This window comes from Vicugna pacos, chromosome 4, assembly GCF_048564905.1.
Source record: "Vicugna pacos chromosome 4, VicPac4, whole genome shotgun sequence".
NCBI classification, from domain to species: domain Eukaryota; kingdom Metazoa; phylum Chordata; class Mammalia; order Artiodactyla; family Camelidae; genus Vicugna; species Vicugna pacos.
In genome coordinates this window covers 24,447,117-24,466,865 of record NC_132990.1, presented here as the reverse complement: position 1 = coordinate 24,466,865, position 19,749 = coordinate 24,447,117, and the positions used below count along the sequence as shown (strand labels likewise).

General features: G+C 42.4%; 1 long non-coding RNA gene across 1 annotated transcript in view; it reads right to left on the bottom strand.

The window, feature by feature from the left end:
* The window catches only part of LOC116280207 (uncharacterized), a 46,297-nt gene extending 26,641 nt beyond the window's left edge, over positions 1–19,656 (bottom strand). Inside the window, exons 1-3 of the long non-coding RNA XR_012071663.1 lie at positions 19,528–19,656; positions 14,214–14,335; positions 7,721–7,800 (exon numbers count right to left, since the gene is read on the bottom strand). This is a non-coding gene — a long non-coding RNA (uncharacterized lncRNA). The remainder of the gene's footprint in view (positions 1–7,720; positions 7,801–14,213; positions 14,336–19,527) is intronic.
* Between the last annotated feature and the right edge of the window lie 93 nt (positions 19,657–19,749).

Sequence of the window (19,749 nt, the reverse complement as noted above, 5' to 3'; positions counted from 1 at the left end):
GGAAACTTTCAAAATAACTTTTATGGACCAATCCTGAAAGTAAAACTGTCAGTGTACCTTATCCCTGAGAAACTGTATAGGTGAGGTCAAAGATTCCTTGGGAACGCCAGACCACACTGATGCGCTGCACAAGTCTGCTTCCCTGAATCATGTACGGTATCACCGGGGAAGCGATGGCAAAGGAAGGAAGAAGAATGTCAAGGATACAACATATCTTTGCAGAGGCTAATGTGGACCAGTATGGCATATATAGCTACAGACCAAATAAAAGTTCTCTAAAGCAGAAGTGATCTTTAATTGCCTCAAAGACTGCGAAACCAGAGGCCTGGCATTCTTAGAGCAATAAAATAGCCTTGATGTCAGCTAATTCAACCCCCTCACTTTACAGATGAGGAAACTAAGCCACCACCTAACTGGTAACACAGCTGAGCCCAGAGTTGAGGTTTCCTGATTCCAAGGACATTCCATTGCCCATGACAGCCTGGCTGTCTTTCAGTCATCATCAAGAAAACAAACAGGCCCCAGTGTGCAGGTGACAAGACCCAAAAGAGTCTAAAGAGTGCTGTGAAGAAGGAAATATGAACATTGGGGTCTAAGGGAACTTTGTTCAAATTACTAGACCTTCTGATATGGTCTGAACGTTTGTCCCTACAATATTCGTATGTTGGAACCTAATCCCCAAGGTGATCATATGAGGAGACGGGGCCTCTGGGAGGTGACTAGGTCATGAAAACATAGCCCTTAGGAAGGAGATTAGAGCCCTTTTTAAAGAAGCAGCAGACGGAAGGGTCCCTAGCCCTTCTGCCATATGAAGTTAAAGCAAAAAGATGGCTGTCTAGGAAGTGGGCCACACATTACTGGACGACCCTGCAACTTTCCAGCCACCAAATCTGCCAGTGCTGTGATCTTGGACTCCCAAGCCCTAGGACTGTAAGGAACAAATGTTTGTGGTTGATAAGCTACCCAGTCTGTGGTATCTCATCACAGCAGCCTGAACAGACTGACACCTTTCTTGTCTCAGTTAATTTATCTATGAAAAGGGGCCTAAACCTTCCCTCAAAGGGCTATTTTGAAGATATTTTAAAAATGTAATAATGCATATAAGATCTCTATCACTATGTCTGGAACATAATAGGCATAAAATGAACGCTATTACCTCCCTTTCCTCAGTCACACCAGCATATAAGTTGGATTCAAGGCCAAACAACAACATCTAGAAAAAAAATAATAAGCACCAATAGCTGAGAGTCAATGAAATACATGAGCACTGTCATTGGTAGACTTGGTGGGATCAAGGCAGGCTGGGCCAGTCCTTCACACTGCCAGCTGCCCAGAAAGTGAAGAGAAATGCATGTGAGTGAAGAACTCTGCTCCAAGCTCTGCGCCGAGGACAGGTGCAGGCCAGTGCGTGGTCAGGCCCTCGGGATGGCTGTTCTCTTGCTCTCTTTACATCCTCTGCTTGACCAGTGCCTGCGTCACCTGCACCCGACTCACCTGACTGACCTTCCTGCAGACTTGCCCCCGCCCCAGCTGCTGACTGTTCTTACCAAAGGGGCAGTGAGGGGCGTACCCGTCTGTTGGTTTCCCCAGTAACCAATGAGCCAACCTCACGTCAATTCCCCCTATAACTAGTAACCTCCCCCTTTCCTGAGAGAAGCCTGCCAGCCCGCTCCGCCCACCGTCACCCGCGCATGGTGGGGAGCCGCGGGAGGACCTTGCTTGTAAGATCCCCTTATGTGTTAAACCACTGATGTCTCTGTCGCCGACTCTGGGCTATTTCTTTGGTATTGAGCTTGGGTAAGTGCAGGCCTTGCAGGCCTGTGCAGTGCAGCCCAACAACTGGCAGAGCAGCCAGGGGATGGAGGAAACTCCAATGAGTGCTGAGATGTTGAGAAAAAGAGCGGGGAATGGAAAGTTGCAGGGCTGTCCACTTATGTGGGACCCAAAAGTTCCAGAGGTGATCCCAAAAGTTGCAGGGCAAACCCCGGGGTGGCCGTCCACTAGTGTGTGGGGCCCTGTGGTGACTGGCTGTCCTTGATGAATGGGGGCCACCAAGAGAGTGGAGAACAATGAAGGCCCCTGATGGCTCTGCTATTGTATCAAAGTGAGCCTTTTGTAGTTGGTTAAGCTAGCTTTCTAGAAGGAATTGGTATTTCTTCCCGTGACTTTGAGATGTAAATGATCAACCTGGGTTCTCAGGAACTTTGCTCTAATCGTGTGTGATCTCTAAGAGTGAAGGGAAACGAGGGGCCTTTTTAAACTCTCTAGGAATAATTATGTTTGGGGAATGTCTATCTAAAATAGTCTCTCCAGATTTTGGTAACTTGAAACTAAGTTAAATGAAGAGAATTCATTGACTATCTGGGTCATTTCCAATAGGATAAAATATTGGAACATTAACTGCTGGGTGAATCTAAGTTTACCCACCTTTGCCTTCTTAGGAGAGGAAGACTAAAGCATAAGATTTCAAATCAGGAAATGCTGGTGTGACAAACAGTTTACAATTACTTGCTTTTTGGTTTTTGTCAGAGATTAAGGATTTTAAGGGTTAAGATTACAATCAGTCATAATTCTAAGGGTCGTAGCGAAGGTTCTTTATCGATTCAATTCTAATCAGGCGTTTAACCGTGACTTTCAAAGTCTTTTGTCATGTATACACAGTTATTGTTGTACTCTGACGCTTTTGCAAAAGTTTCATCTTCAAGAAGATTCATTCAAGAAGGACTTTTTGACAAGTATAGGTCTCTGATAAATTTTAGATCTTATCACTGATCTGGGTAAGAAATTAAAGAACCCTAATGGAAAACCTGATAGTTTTATAAAAAAGTTAACAAAAGGACTGGTTACTATGTGAACTGGTGAATATGGTATAAATTGTATGGCTTTTGTCTGGAATGGTTTTGATCTGTATTTTCCAGGTTTAGGAAAGCCCTTCCCTCAAATTAATGTTGACATAGCAATTTGGTAAACTACACCCATGCGTAGAGTTGAAGCATTTTCCTTTTCTCTCTGCCTGGGCCCTCCAAAAACTGGAGACTCTTGGGTTCCAAGCAGCCTTATCAAGGAAATGGGAAAGACTTGTCTCCTGACATGTGCAGGAACCTCAATATTCTGGGGACCTCCAGAAGAGAGAAATCCATCAAGGTGAAGCCTGATGGCAGGCCTTTGGCATGGCTTTCCTGGCCTTGAGAGGCCTTTTGGGAATTCAATCTGTGACTCCTTCTGAGGAGTTCCACCACAGCCAGTTTGGAAAAGCTTATATGGTCAATTGACCAGACATTTTGCAAACAAATTTGTCTTGATTTGGCCATGTTTGGTGGAGATGAGGGTAATTTTAGGGAGAAAAATATGATATTTCAGTAGCCGTTAAATTCTCCTTCTGCTAATTAAGGTCTGTATTTATGAAAATTATTGTGTTAGCCTTGACGTTCAGGATGGAAAAAATTCTTAATGGAGTTGTCATAGAGTATAACTACTTATAATGTATAACACTGCTTGGTTTAAGTCTGTTACTAAAAGCACATGTACAATGCTTGTATAACAACTGATATATGTGTATAGCCTCTAAAATGTATATACGTGTAATTGGTAACATGTATAGCCTTTAAAATGTTTCCCAGGCAACATACCTCTGAACCTGTTGACAATATCTGATTAGTTTTCCCCCAACATGGATAACTAGGCAAATATAAAGGAGGCTTAGCACCAAGGGACATGATCTGGACCTAGGGCAGACAACTGAACCACCCCAGCTTCAAGAGACAAATATTTTGATCATCAGTGCTTTCTATTGAAAGGTTTGCAATCAAAAGGGGAAATGATGGGAAAAATCTGTACAACTGAGGTATGGGGAAGTCATTCTAGCTTATACAAGGTTTAACTTAAATTTTACTGAACAGAGAGGCCTGTTCTGTGGTCTACTGAACATGCATGGTACATCTGCTTTGGCCTTGAGGAGGGGAATGCATTTGAAAATCAAAACGGAGTAGCTGTGGTTCAGACATCCCAGGTAAAACTAGGGGTCCACTGTAAATGTGACTTTAGACGTGTTCCTGTATGACTGAAAACTTGAGTTTTCCAAACTGTATTACAGACCAGGACAAAAACCACAAGTGGCTGTGGTATTATCTCAGAATGCTGCTACTACTTGTGTTTTGCTTCATTGTCATGATTGCCCCTGTACGGTGCCTTTTAGATGTCTTACATTTTACCTCTAGCCTGAGCAGAGGACGTCTGTTCAAGGATTGAGCAGCAATACTGGCCTCACTGAGAAATGAGTGTCATTTCTGGGTCTATAGTGAGATGCCATCGTTTCTCCTCCGGGCCTCATGAAAAATTGACCTGGCGAATGTGACTACGTGGGGACGACTGACAATGAGGGGGAAGGACTCTCACCACCTTCCTGTCCCACATGCCAGTACATCAGAAGGACCCCCGTGGGTAAACTTTACTGTCCATGAGCCCCCTGGGCTATGCTGTGTGGAATAGAACAGGCTGGCTTCTGGACACACAAGTGCAACTAGTGAATTAACTGGATTTTTGTTTGAAAAGACCTAATGGGTCCACCTCTGATGGTGCTCAACATAACATGGGGTGGCAGACCTGTACTGTGACTGCTGGTTCCTGGCTGGACCAACAGAATGTTTCCCTTACAGCCAGGCCTTCCCCTTCCCATGGGGGTGGCTCTGGGACTGTAAAAACCAGTGGTGGCCTTACCTTCCTTATAACTGGACAGGATGCTGCCATGACTGACTACCTTTCCATTGACCCAGTAAGCTGCTGGCTCAAATTTACCCACATCCTGGCAAATGACTGTTCTCAGCATACTACGTATCTTACTCTTGATACCCCTTGGTTGCTGTTGTCTGTACTGTATTTGTGTGCTTGGCTGCAATGTCCCTCTTCATACCTGACCCCAGGAATTTTGCAGAAGAGGGGTGGACTAAGATGTTATGGGTATTGCTAAGTACGTAGGGGTGGAGAGTATGGTCAGGCCAATCAAATGGTTGTTCCTTTGACCTCTGTACATCCCCTGCTCGACCAGTGCCTGCTTCACCTACACCCTATTCACAGGACTGAACTTCCTACTTCCTTGCCCCTGCCCCAGCTGGGTGGTGAGGGGGCGTGCCCCTCTGCTGGTTTCCCTGGTAAGCAATGAGCCAACCTGATGTCAATTCTCCCTACAACTGCTACCCTCCCCCTGACACCAAGAGCAAAGACTGCTGCCATGTTTTGCCTTACATCCCCCATGCACAGTGGGGTGTCACTCCAGGACCTTGCTTTAGACATGTAAGATCACCCAACCATTAAACCATTGATGTCTCTGTCGCCGACTGCAGGCTCTTTCTTCAGTCTTGAAGCTGGGCAAGTACAGGCCTTGCAGGCCTGCGGGGGGAAGGCAACACCAGGCCCAGCCTACACATCCTTCCTGCTAGCTTCCCAACTCATCTCCCAAGGGCGGGATCAGTCCTCTTCTAGTTCCCAAAGCCAATCTGGACTTGGGGCCAGATGTGCTCAGATGACTCCAACTGCGTATCTGTCTGCCAGTCTACTTCTGACCTATTGCCCAGGTCTCGATGTCTAGGCTTCTGCTTGCTCCTATCCAATTCCTTGCCCCACTGACCTGGTTTCTACTTTTCCCTGGCTTCCTTGTCATTCTGCCATACACACGCCATACACACCTGACAAGAAACCCACTTGGTTCCTCTGTAGTCAAAAATTACAATGGCAGCCTGGCACATAATTGTTTCCCAAAAAAGGCTATGCCTATGTTATCCATTCTGTCCTTTACTATGCCTGAATGATCCAAGCGAAGAGACTGCTGACCTACCAGATTCTTTCCTGGGAACTTTGAGAATTTAACCAGAGACAGAAAGTGGTGAGAGCTGAGTCATCTCTGGCAATGTTCAGGAGAGAAACCCACAAGCTGTCTTCCATCTAAAGACCCTGTTACTCCCCTTCCTGAGACCTGGCTGTCTAGCTCTGCCTTCGGTCGTAAGCTTCCAAAATAAATCTAATTTTTGCTTAAGTGATAGAAGATCTGTTTCTGGTTCTTGCATCCATATGAACCTTAAATGGTACAGATCTCAACTGTTGACTGCTTATCTGAACTCAGTGTGTCATGCTCCTCGTTCAGAACCTCTCTTCCAATCAACTCACCTAACCAAGCCAACTCTTAAAGCATAATAACACATACTGATATTTAACATTGATATTTGTCCCAGGTTCTCCATAGGATAATTTTTGGAACTTTTCCCAGTAATATTGGAATTTGGTCGTATTTATTTATTTGCCCATATATCTGTCCATCCATCCATCTGCATTGAGCATCTACTGCACACTAGGCACTGTCTATGGTCCTAGGGTTGCAGAAATTTAGCAGGCAGCATTCCTGCTTTTCAACATTATAGACCAGCGAAGGTAACTGCCACCCCTATAAATAACCTCAGTACAATGGGCTGAGAGCTATAATGGGGGTACCAATATGAAGCAGTGAGAGCACTGACGTGGGAACAAATGACAATCTTCAGAGAGAGGATCAGGAAGTTTCCACAGAGTAGCTAATGTCTAAAGGGAGTTTGGGAGAATAAAGATGAATTCACAAAGGGAAGAATGGTAGTAATGTTTTAAGAAAACACTACAAGAATGATAATTTGTTAACTATTCAACCCTGCAACCTTGTTTCTGGGATTCATCCTACAGATGTATTGGTACATGTAACAGATGACTTGAGTATAAGATTTAACCATTGCAGCAGTTTTTGTAAGAGACTGGAAAAAATCCACATGTAAATTAATTAGCACTGATTAAAAAAATATGGTATATTCGTTTGATAGAAGACTATGCAACTATAAAAAAGAATGAGGAAGCTATTTACCAATATGAAAGATCTCTGACATACAATGCTAAGTGAAAAAGCAATGTTTAGAACAATACTCCCTTTTGTTTTAAATGGGATAAAATGAAAATATATATGTTCATATTTGTCCACATGTATATTAAAAAGCTATACAAGTTGTGTACATCTGACAAAAGTGGTAACCACTGGGTGTGGGGCAGTGAGACCTGAAAAGGTAGTGAAACACGTGAGAGTGAGACTTTATACTGAACGTTTTAAAAAATTTTTGAACTATTTGAAAATACTATCTATTCAAAAATATAAATAAATTTTCAAAGAATGCATTGCAAGGAAATAACCAAAGTTAGACACAGGGCTCAGAAGACAACACAGTTTTTTGTTTTTGTTTTAATTGCTCTGAGTCAGAAACCAGCTGGCAAAAGAAAGCAAGGAAAGAATATTTCGCTTCACCTCCCTCTGATGTGGGTGGTAATACTCTAACAGCTAACTGTTCACAGCAACTGCATGATGTGAGAATAGACACTTTAGAAACACAAACGTGAGTACAGATTTATGACTTGTGTGAATGCAAAATGTTGTGGACAGGAAAACCTACCGCACAGATTTGGAAGCAGAACTTTTATTCCTTCTTCTGTGGGTGTATTCATTCAATTTAGACAACATTCCTTCTGCCTTATTCCTGAAAGGATGTGAATGAAGTCTTTTCATTTAAGACACTTCGGGGAAGGGGGTCGAGGAGGGAACAAATAAAACTGCACACCCCACAGTCATCTTTCAATATAAAAATCCACTGATATTTTGAATTTTAGAAACCTCCCTTGTGGAGAATATAAGATACAAGGCTGAAAAGTTTTGACTTACCCCAGGCAATGGGCCAGTGAATGTCGTTGGACAGGCCTTTTAATTTTTTGTCCCATTCTTTCAAGACTGAATGTCCTCCTCTTTAAATGAAAAAGAACAATAATCCTTCTTAGACATTTCATACCATCTGATTATTATAAAATTCATCCAGATGCTCAAAGGAAAGAAGGTATAATTAAGTAAAATCAGTGTCTTTCAAATTAGTGTCTTCTGACATTTACCATTACCTGAGGGTTAGGTCCTCAAGGCATTAGTTGCAAAAATTTTGTTTTCAATTTACCAAAGGACGACCAGATTCAAGAGGATTGGGTCATTCTACCAAAACTCAGAAGAGTCTTGGTCTTTGTAGACAGCTATCGTTTCTCTCTGCCAATTATTACCTTCCTTCCTTTGGGGTACTGTACTTCTCCCTTCCACTTGCCAACTCTGATTTTCATCCTGGTGGAGCTGTCAAATCACAGTATTTAATCCTGTCGCCACAGGGTGATCTAAATCCAGCCAAATGTAGTAGCTCATTCCTCTCACCACAGCCATTGGTTAAAAGGCATGGGGGAATGGACACTACCTGGTGGACATGTGTTCTAAGCTGGTTTAATCATCCTCTTGAGTAGAAATGATACATGCACATTATAAAATTTGGAAGTTTCCTCAAAAAATTTTAGAAGCCATTTTAGGTTATTGGTATTGAATGATTAAAAATTTTTAGTGCTATAATTTTGATTTTCAATTAAAAAAAGGAAATAAACATAGGGCAGTTAAACTTTTGAGATAATGATGTACACAGGACAATTCATCAAATTAGGACAGAACAGTACAGACTAGAGTGGGAAAGACTTCACAGAACGGAGTGATTTTAGTTGACCCTTAAGGGATCTGAGTGAACGGACGAAAACAGGGACCACATTTTGTGCAGAAAAAGAAGCAGGCTAGAAGGTCAGCCTGACAGGAGCAAGAGCAATTGTCAGCAGGCAGTTAAGTGGGCCAAAACAACGTGAGTCACATCTGAGAGTCTTCAGACTAAAGGAGGAGAAGGACCAGCATTAAGTTGAGGTTAGAGGTACTAGAAAAAAGGACTCTTCTGGCCTGAGGTAGAGGAGAGGCAGAGGAGGAAGGCTGGAGTAGGGAAGCCTACTGGCAGACATCCCTGCACTAAGACACATGGTGACATGCTTAACTGCCTTCTGTTTACCTAAACTTTATATGTGCTCCCACACTGTCCAACAGCCCATGACCATGGCCACAGCTGGTTAAACCAGACGTGGAGAAAGGACAGGATCAGCTGAATGTTGACCAACAGCCTATCACAGTCTGGTCTGCTGGGCTTCCCCAAAACAGGGACAGTGCTTTCTGCCTCTGCCTTTTGCTCTCTCTCTCAAGAGATCCAGGATGAAGTTTCTTGCAGCTCTGTGAGCTGATCTGAAAGGTTATGAAGCAGACTGCAGGCCAGGCATAGGGGTGCCAGATAAAATAAAAAATAGGTAAATTAGAATTTCAGATCAACAAAAACAACAGCATTTTTTTTAGTGTAAGTATATCCCAGATAGTGTATGGGACATACTTATACTCAAAAGTTATTCAAATATAACTCAACGTCCTGCATTTTTCACTCGCTAAACCTGGCAACCTTATCAGGTCCCTTATGCAGTAGGTGAATACGAAGCATGTGGAGCAAAGCAGTGTAAATCTCTTCTTTTCTGCCCTAAGGAAAAAGGCAGTCTGACTGTCTTGGTGCTGGGAGACTCTGCCCTGATGCTGCAGGTGTGTCTCCTGGCCTCTTCACTGGAGCAAGCAGACAGCACTTACTGTTCCTTCCTGAGAATCTTTGCTGCTTGGTCTCCCCTACCAGACACACACTGTGCTACAAGTGAGGTATCTATAGATGTTCATCACCCAGGGTTAGGCTGTCACTGCGTTGGAATTTATTCTTTATTCTACTACACAATAGCAAAAGCTTTCCAGACTAGGTCTTCAAAAGGAAGGAGTCTAATATAAATGTTCCCTCTCTCCCTCTTTCCTCAACCTCTCTCCAGCTAATGCAGCCTCTCTTTGAACCCCCTAGTCAGGTGCCCCCATGCCTGCCCACTCCCTCAGGAAACCCCTGCTCTCCCTGTAGGAAGAGGACAGTCCTTTCTGTCTTTTGCAGGGACTTGCAAACTGGAGCACCTGAGAGACTGTGCTTTGCTTAGTCACTGCCGCCTCTGGGAGGGTGAGGTTAATCCCCAGTGTTTGACGTACTTGACTTCTTCAGAAATGTGCCTAAAAAGCAGGAAACACTCTCCAAGGTGAGTTGTTTTTTTCTCAGCTACAAGGTCTAATCATATACAGGGAAAAGAGAGGCTTCCTGAAAATGACATTGGTTTGACATGTTGCAAAAGAGTAATTGTGTTGAGAAGGAATTGCTTTCTTTTCTTCTGCTCGCTGGGCCTAGCTTACATGACCAGAGGTGTACGTGGCTCTCTTTACCATCCTGGGGGTGGGGGTACCAACTCTTATAAATTCTTCCCTATCATAAATCTCCTGCCTTCCAATCTAGCAAGAAGGGGAGTTTCCCCCGACAATTTAGCAGTCTACATAAGGGGCAGTGAGAACCACCTGGTAGAGAGGAAAGGCATGGAGGGGAAGTGCACAATAAAAACCAAAAAGCCATGGAAGAAAATGTAGTGTTTACTCCTACTATCAGATCCCACGGACACTTTAGTTCACGTTTCGGACTTCCATAAGACCTCTCTATATTCCTAGAGATAAGCACAACAATCACCTTTATCTAAGAAGAGGTCAGGAAACTTCTTTTTTTTTTTATGATAATTACATATTCTTTATTTTTTTATTGAGCTATAATTGACATAAAACTTTGTCTTAGTGTCAGATGTATGACATAATGATTAAATACTTGTATGTATTGTGAAATGATCACACAGTAAGTCTAGATAACATTGGTAAAGGCCAGATAATAGACATTTCAGGCTTTTCAGGCTGTCGGGTCTCTTGCAACCACTCAGCTCTGCTGTGGTACTGCAAGAACAGCCATAGACCATATGAAATTGAATAAACATGACTGTGTTCCAATAAAGCTTTATTTACAAAAATCAGTGGCAATACCTTTCTCTAATAAAAGGAACAAGGCTTTCTTGGAGAAATGGCTGATTCAAAGCATCGGGCAGGAGATATATAGGTCAGAAACATCTTGTTGCACCAGAAAGTAAGGACGTGCTCAGAAAACAAGAGGACAGGGAGGATGAGAAAGGGACACAGGAACCAATCTGAAAGAGCTCCCAGTAACCAAAGTTGGAACAATTTGAACAATAAAATAAATATGGAGTTTTAAAATGTAGATTTTATTATTATTCATTTATGGTGAAGGCTAGCAGATCAAGAGGTGACTGCCTGTTTAAAGATGGTTTGTTACTCACAGTTCCTAAGAAGAGGGGCACACCACACTGCAGAGGGGCACACAAGGAAGGTCCAGGGTTGATCAGGGGGCAGAGGGAGCAAGGGTACCTGGACCTGGTTAATTAGGGCAAAGGAACAGTAGCCCTGAGCTTGAGAACCCAACAGAGGCTGTGGGGATGCGGGCTCTGGATGAGGTGGTTTACATTTGGAAGGCACACTCGAAGGAGAACACTGTCTCTAGGAATTGGCTATCCCTGGGAGGGGCAACCCCTCCAGGCTCAGCAAGAACCCAGACGTCAAAGCATCCGAAGCACGTGGTTAATACAGTAGTAATGGATGATTACCCAAAGCATAAAATAAATATCCATGAGTCTATACTGATATAAATAAAAGATTAACTATTTAAATAAATGGAGAAGAGACAACTCTCCCCTACAGGATTTCAAGCAATTTATGTAACTGCTCCCTACTCCAGGAGATGAAACTTAACCCCCACTCTTCCCCTGCCCCTCCCCCCACCTCCCAGCCATGAGTATGAGCTTCGTGACTTGCTTCTAGGGTACGGAAAGAAGGAAAAAGGTAACTTGACAGTGGAAAGATGCTTTTCTTCCGAGATGAGGGGAAAATCTAATATCAGAGAGTTATTTCATTGCCTGATCCCACAGCTTCTAACCTTCAGTCATTTTATACCATTTCCATGATCTTTTCCGCTTACATCAGTGAATGCGTCTTATAGAGGTGGTAGGTGAACTTAAGCAAAGAAAGTTGGTTGCCTCATCTTTGGATGATGCCACACTCACATCGTGGGAGTCAAACAATGTTCTGGTGCAAGCCTCCCTCCAAAAAACGACAGCTTCTCCCGAATCTCTCCACATCCACAGTCCTTATAATCAAAAGGGACCAGAATATTTTCTGATTTTTTTCTCTGATCCTGTGTTTTCTACCAGCAGAATTTCTCACTCTCTTTGCTAATTCAAAATTTTAAAATCTCTTACAATAAATTCAGCACTGTTCTTGGAAAAAGCTAATTGCCTAATTTGTATTTATCAGTGGAATTGAGATGGAGGTGGTGGGAGAACAAAAAAAAAAAAACATAGGTACCCTAAAGCAATTAGTTGGAGACAATTTTGAGAATTTTTAAAAAAGTCATTATGCAAATACATATCTATTAACAGTTATTCAATCTTGAAAAGGATCATTGCTTAGAATGGAAGATGACACTCAGTTCAGGCTTTCTACCTCCGATGTTAAAATTCCTTATAATTAACGTCAGGCCTTTGAATGGTTATGAATCTTACTTCTCACTAAAGCGTTGTTATTATTTTTCTACCAACCGCCTTTATGACCAAGGGGATTTCAGCTGCCTTTCCCATCACACCATTCCCTTTCCATCCTTCTGTAGCTCCTTTCTTTGGCAAAGGGAAACTCCCACGTGGTCCCCTGGCTTCAGGAAAGCAATACCTGAATACCAAGCTCATCACTGAAAAGTGATTCCAAAGGGTGCAATAGCATTTAGTGCTCTTAGAATCAGTCATTTTTGGAAATAGTGCTGTTCAAGTAGATGACTCTTCATGCACTTTATTGTTGAAGCTGAGCGCCCCTAAAACCCGGTTCCCTCACTGAGTTTATGATTAATCTCTCTATCCAAACCTTTATTCCGTTTCTTGTCCCCAGTGACTTCAATCCTTTGCTAACTGAGCAACCATCAACCAGAGTCGGATAACTGGAACTGCTGTTGTCGATGACGATGACGATGACGATGACGTCGTTAATATACTAAGACTGCTATTACAGAATATCATCCTTAACGTATGAACTCAGGTTGTTTCCCCAGAGCTGGATGAGCTAACATCCTGAGCCATGGACCACCTGGCCAGAGAATTGTAAACCAAAGACATCCGACTCCCAAAACTATGGTTAAGAAATGTTATAAGACATTAATTCATTCCAGCCTCTTTGTTCTTCCCCTTTGAAAAAGCCCCTAATTTAATGATCAAGCTGGGGTGGATCTAAGGCTTGCCTCCTGCTCCCTTGCTTGGCGCTCTGCAATAAACTCTGTCCTTCCTTCAGCACAGCCCAGTGTCAGCAGATCGGCTTTGCTTTGAGTCAGGTGAGCGGATCAGTAACATTATCATCATACATGATTCTCATCCCTACCCCAGCAAACCCTTCTCTTTTTAAGATGTATCCCTGCATGTTGTGCTGGCTTAAGCACCAGGGCTTTGGTCCACTGAGGGTCTCCTCTGGGTGCTGCGACTCCCGTGGCTCTCTTTTCTCCCACTTCTGTACCCTCCTTTCCCTCTCTCTTGACAATCTCATGTTTTATTATGGCTTTATCTACCATCTTCCCAAATAACTCTACAAATCTATGTCCCTTACCCTGTTCACTCTCACTGATGTTCAGTTTTTTTCTCCCAAACAACATCTTCACCAGCCTTCAAATTTCCCATGTTCAACAGTAAAGCGCTCTGCATATAGACCTGGATTTGCATCCTAACTCTACGACATCAAATCCACCACTGAAACTTCCTCAGCCTCAAATTCTTAACTGGGGAAAATAAAAATATCTACCTTATACAATTACTCTGAATGTTAACCATTTCTCTCCCATCCATTTGCTTCTCCTTCCACTGTTCCCTATGTTGGAAATATTCTCACCATCTTCCTAGCTATCTAGGCTTGAAATCTTTGGACTACCCTCCTTCCTTGTGTCTCTCATATTCCTTTTTCCTCTATGTTTCTCTCATCAATCTTTTTCTCTAATCATAGAACTTCCATTGCCTCTTGGCTGGACTCAGGCAAATGTTTTCCTAATTTTTTTTCCTGCTTCTTGTCTCTCTGGCCAGGCCCCCTGTAAGGCGTGGCTCTGTCACATCACTTCCTGTACTAGTTACCATTGCTGTATAACAAATTCCTAAAATGTGGCAGCTTAAATATTTCCTATCTCACAGTTTCTGTGGCTCAGGAATCCGGGAACACATGAGCTCGGTGGTTGCAGCTCAGAGCCTCTCCGAAGGCTGTAGTCAGGTGTTGGCAGGACTGCAGTTACCTTAGGCTTGACTGGGGCTGGAGGGGCTGCTTCCAAGTTGGCTCCCCCGCGTACCTGACAGGTTAGTGCTGATGGCTGGCAAGAGGCCTCTTCTCAGTTCCTCACCACATCAGCCTCTCCACAGTAACGTCTGAGCGTCCTCATGACATACAGCTAGCATCTCCCAGGGGAGTAATCTAAGAGCGTACAAAAGAATAATTTTTAAATAGAATTCTTAATTGAGGCCAGATGACAGATATTCATCAGCAAAATGACTTCCTGTAAGATTACTCATTGCTGCATTAATTGTACAAGCAAAAGACTACAAATAACCCCAATGCATTTCAAAAGAGGGCTAAGGGGACTGGACATACATACTGTAGGAGAATTAGGGTGCTTCATATTAATATGAAAGGAGGTCCAAGATACAAGTTTACATAGAAAACATGAGGTATAGAGTATAAACAGCATGTATAATGTGCAAAATACATTTGTGTATACATAGATATGTGTGCATGTGTGTACTTACATACATGTACATATGATTTCTCTGGAAAGATACACAAGCAACTGCTAACTGGAGGTTACGGTTGCCTCCAGAAATCTAGGAAGGGGCTCTACATGGGTGGGGGGACAAAAGAAAGGGTCACTTTCACTGCATGATATTTATATCCAATTTTTTCTTCCAGGTTTATTGAGATATAATTGGCATACAGCACTGTATAAGTTTAAAGGGTAAAGCATAATGATTTGACTTACATACATCATGAACTTATTACCACAATAAATGTAATGAACATCCATCATTTCACACACATACAAAATAAAAGGGTGTATTTTTTCCTTATGATGAAAACCCTTAGGATTTACTCTTATCAAATTTCATATATAATATACAGCAGCACAATTATATTAATCATGTAATCACGTTGCACATCACATCCTTAGTACTCATTTATCTTATTACTGTTAAGTTTGTACCTTCTGATCGTCTTCATCCAATTCCCCATCCCCCACACCCTGGCCCTGGTAACCACAAAACTTATCTCCTTTTCTACGAGTTTGTTTTTTGAAGTATAACTGACTTACAACACTATGTTAGTTCCTGGTGCATAATATAGTGATTCAATATTTCTGTGCATTACAAGATGATCACCATAGTTACCATCTGTACCCATACAAACATATTACATTATTATCGACTATACTGGAATATAGTTGATAATAATATAGTTGATATTTCTACCTTTTAAATGATGTGCTTATTCAAAAATTATTTTTAAAAATCTAGACAAAGTGTACACTTGGAGGGAAAAAAAAACCGAAGCCAGAGAAGAATAAAATAAATGACTTATCTGTAGGAAAGATTTAGACATCAGCAAGAACTGGATGGAAACACAGCTTGGGCAGTCAACACTGAAATGGTGGGAAACGCACAGTTTCAATCCCAGGGGAGACTCCCAGGTGCCTACGTCTAACTGTGAGAAAGGAGGTCTTGGGGCAGAGGTAGAAGTACTTTGGAAAACAAGCTGAAGGAAGTTCACATGTGGAATTTCATAAATTGTGAGCCAGTTGGATTTCAGATACAATAGATGAGATCACAAACAAGTGGGCCATAGGCCAGATGCCTATGTGTATTTGAATACTGTCTTTAAATTTTACATGAACTGTTAAAAGATAAACTAGGATATATTAACATTTTTAAGAGTCTATTTGAGAAAAATCAATCAGGCAGAGACAGAAGTGGTTAGGAGAGCTCCACTGACTAGAGCTGGGGAGAGGCAGAAGCAATTATTGATTGGTTGTGGCTTAAAGCCTAGTTGGCTGTTTGTGATTGGTTGTCTTTAGCCTTTTGATTTCATAACCTTGAGGCCTTTACAGACTTAGACTTCAGTTTGCTTCGGTAGGCTGCCGCGGCATTAGAGCCACTTCAATCTAATGTCCTCCTTGTTTAATTAATTTAACAAAATTAACTGCCCACATTTGAAGATCAGATTTCACGTTGTTGTTGTTGTTTTTAAAAAAGAGCTAAATATCTGACTTCTTCAGAAATGTTGGAGGCTCTGGCAGACAAGTGCCACATTTCTCCCTGGCAGTCATGGTAGCTTTGTAGACAGAGGCTGGTACTCCCCAGTTTGCCACAGTTCCCACCAGCAAGCCAGTTTTCATCACCTGCTGGGCCCACGTAAACATCTCAGGTGAGGAAGCTAATGCTCAGAGGCCAACTTTGAGAGCTCACATCTCCCTATTCCTACTTCCTAGCCAAGACCTAGATAACACCTGATCACTACTCAGAATCCTGACTGTAAACTAATGCCACCACCTCAGCCTAGTGGTTGCTTCCAATATCCACAACTGGGAAAACTTTTGTCCTCCCTGAGGAATCGTACAAAGCTCACCCAGAATTACAAGGACTGTATCTATCCTGGGATCTTAGGCTCTTTCTCCCTCCTTTCTGTGGTTGTCTGGCCCTAGAACTCACATTTTCTGCCAAATTTGCCCCAGGTCCAGAAGCTGACTTTGCCATAGCCTTGTTGGGGAGGAAAAACTTCCTCTACACTCTTATATTGTCATTGGGGGCCTGTGAATTAAACTGACAAAAGACAGGTTACCAAGAAAAAAGATAGATTTTAATTTATGAACGTATGATGTTTGGGGGACTTCACAAAAATCTAACTAAGGAGGGCAGTTAGAATTTGGGCTTATATACCATCTTAGTAGGATAGGGGGCAGGGGAGACTTACAGGAAAACAAATGACTTCTTAATAGGGGAAGGGGAGAAATGGCACTTATGGGAAAACAAATGACCTTCAGGAAAGATAAATTAATCCTTACAAAAGCAGATGGGAGATACAGCTTTGTGACAATGTCCGCATGGGTGTGGTGCCCACTTCTAGTCAATTTTCTCTGGTTGCAGGAGGGGATTTACGACAACTGAGTTCTGTAGGGAGGTTCTGCATTTAGGTAGATTAATGGAGTTCAGGGGGAAAAAGCCTATTCTCAAATGCCTTAAGTTCAAATTAATTTTTATGCTGCAGTGGCTATTCTGGAGCCCTTCTGCCTTGTTCCAGGGAGGGGCTGCTGTTGATGAGACTCAAGAGAGTACTTCTGGTGCTCACCACTGATCTTTCTTTGCCCACCGACCCCGCAATCCACACCTCACAGTGAACCACCTTCGCGTGCTGTGCTCATTCTGGTCCACTTCCCACTGCTGCTCAAGAACCATTGCGGTCTCCATTCCTGAAGCCAGTGTTAATAAATTGCCATATATGTGAGAGTTCTTCCACCTGAAATGTGACCTCACTCTCTGGAGTGAGAGCTCCCCCTATTGAGAGATTTGGACCAAGGTTTACAGGCCCTGGGAAGACTATTAGTCCTTAGGTTGTGAGAATTCAACTCAGATTTACTACAGATTAAAAAAATTACTGGCTTACATAATGGCAAATCCAGGGGAGAAGATGGCCTCAGCCACACTATTCCAAGTCATATGACTTTTCTCTTTCTCTACTTTCTGCCTTTGCTTATTTAAACGCTTGGCTTTTTTTCCTTCTAACCCTTCCACTGGCTGACACAAACTATGTCTAGGCACATCCCTGGGTCCTCAAAATGGATGGATAGTTTCTCAGTTTATAAATAAAATCTCAGAGGAGGATTCTGATTGGCTCTAGTTGTGTCATTTGCTCTCCTTGAGCCAATCACTGTGGCAGAGTGGGAAAGTTTGTATGACTGGCAGCCCCAGGGGGACCAACAGAAGTAGGGAAGGTCAATTCTAAGAAACAGAATGTTAGGCAGACAAAAACAACAGATATCTTCCACAACAATGTATTAATAAATTCATAGACTCCTATAAAAATATACATAACCTAATTTAAAATGGGTAAAGGACTCAAATAAACATTTCTCCATCTTCACCAATACAGATGGTATAGCACAGGGAGCAATATCCAATATCTTGTAATAAACTATAATGGAATTAACACAGCATTGTAAAATTATACTTCAATTAAAAAATACTATAATGGAAAAGAATCTTTGCTGTACACCAGAAACTAACACATTGCAAATCAACTATAATTTAAAAAAGAAGATCTACAGGTGGTCAAAAAGCACATGAAAAGATGCTCAACATCATTAATCATCAGAGAAATTCAAATCAAAACCACAATATACCACTTCATACCCAATAGGATGGCTATAATAAAAAAAGTCAGATAATAACAAGTGTTGATAAGGATGTCGCGAAATGGGAATCCTCATACAACGCTAGTGGGACTGTAAAATGGGCCAGCTGCTGTGAAAAACAGTCTGGCAGTTCTTCAAATGGTTTAAACATAGTTACCATGAGACCTAGCAATTATATATATATATATATATATATATATATATATATATATATATACACACACACACATACATATATATATATCTGTATCTTCAAGATATACATATATCTTCAAGAGAAGCAAGTATATGTCCGCACAAAAACTTGTACATACAAGTCTATTCGTAATAGCTGAAAGGTAGAAACAATCTTTAAAAAATGGATAAATAAAATGTATCACATCCATACAAGGTGATATTACTCAGCTACAAATAAGTGAAGTACTGATACATGTCATGACATGGATAAACCTTGAAAACATTAAGTGAAAGAAGTTAGTCACAAAGACTACATAGATGATGTCATTTATACTAGTGCCTAAGAGCTGGAGGAGATAGCGGGATTGGGGGTGACAGCTAAAAAGTACACGGTTTCTTTTAGGAGTGATGAAGATATTTTCAAATTGACTGTGGTGATGGTTGCACAACTCTGTAAATAATGCTAAGAACCATTGAGAGAACATTTAAAATGGGTCAAGAATATGATACGTCAGTTACAGACCAATAAATAAATAACCAAAGCTCCTTCTATATGCTCCGCTACTTATGTCCTCTGGGACTTTTGAAAAATGGAGAAAGCTCCATTTGAAGCTAGAAAGATTAAGTTCCGACCTTGCTTCTATTTCCTAGCACTTAATTCCTTCCTCAACAGCGTAACAGAGATGATAATCCCTGCCCGGAAAAGTGGTTGTGATTTTTTTAAATATACATTACAGATAATAATGTACAGCATCTGATAGTAGGCGCTCAATAAACATTATTGCGCGCGGGAACATTGTCTACTTATACACACACGAACACGAACTCTGTTGGGGAGGTTCTGAAGGAACCGCATCTGGAGAGCCGGTCGCGTCCCGAGTCTCAGCCCTCGACCTCCAAGACTCTCAGGCTCTGGGGCAGTGAGGCAGCAGCACAGCCCACGAACCCTGGAGTCAAGGAAAAGCCCTGCACCCCGGGGGGCGGGGAAATATATGAGCCAGACCAAAGGTTTGTGCCAAGGACGCCCTACCCGGCAGAGAGCGAGGACGCGTAACCGTAGGGGCTGAGAACCCAGCCAGTCAGGCTGCGGTGAACCGAGAGAGACAACCGCTAACCGGAGCGATGCGAGAACAGAACAATGCGCGCAGCCTAGTACCCGGGGGCTCGCGGTGCCGCGCCCGGGGGCGGACCCAACTTGGGGTCTGCCGGGAAATGTAGTGTCTGAAGCTGGGCCTGCGCAGCCCCGCTGCTC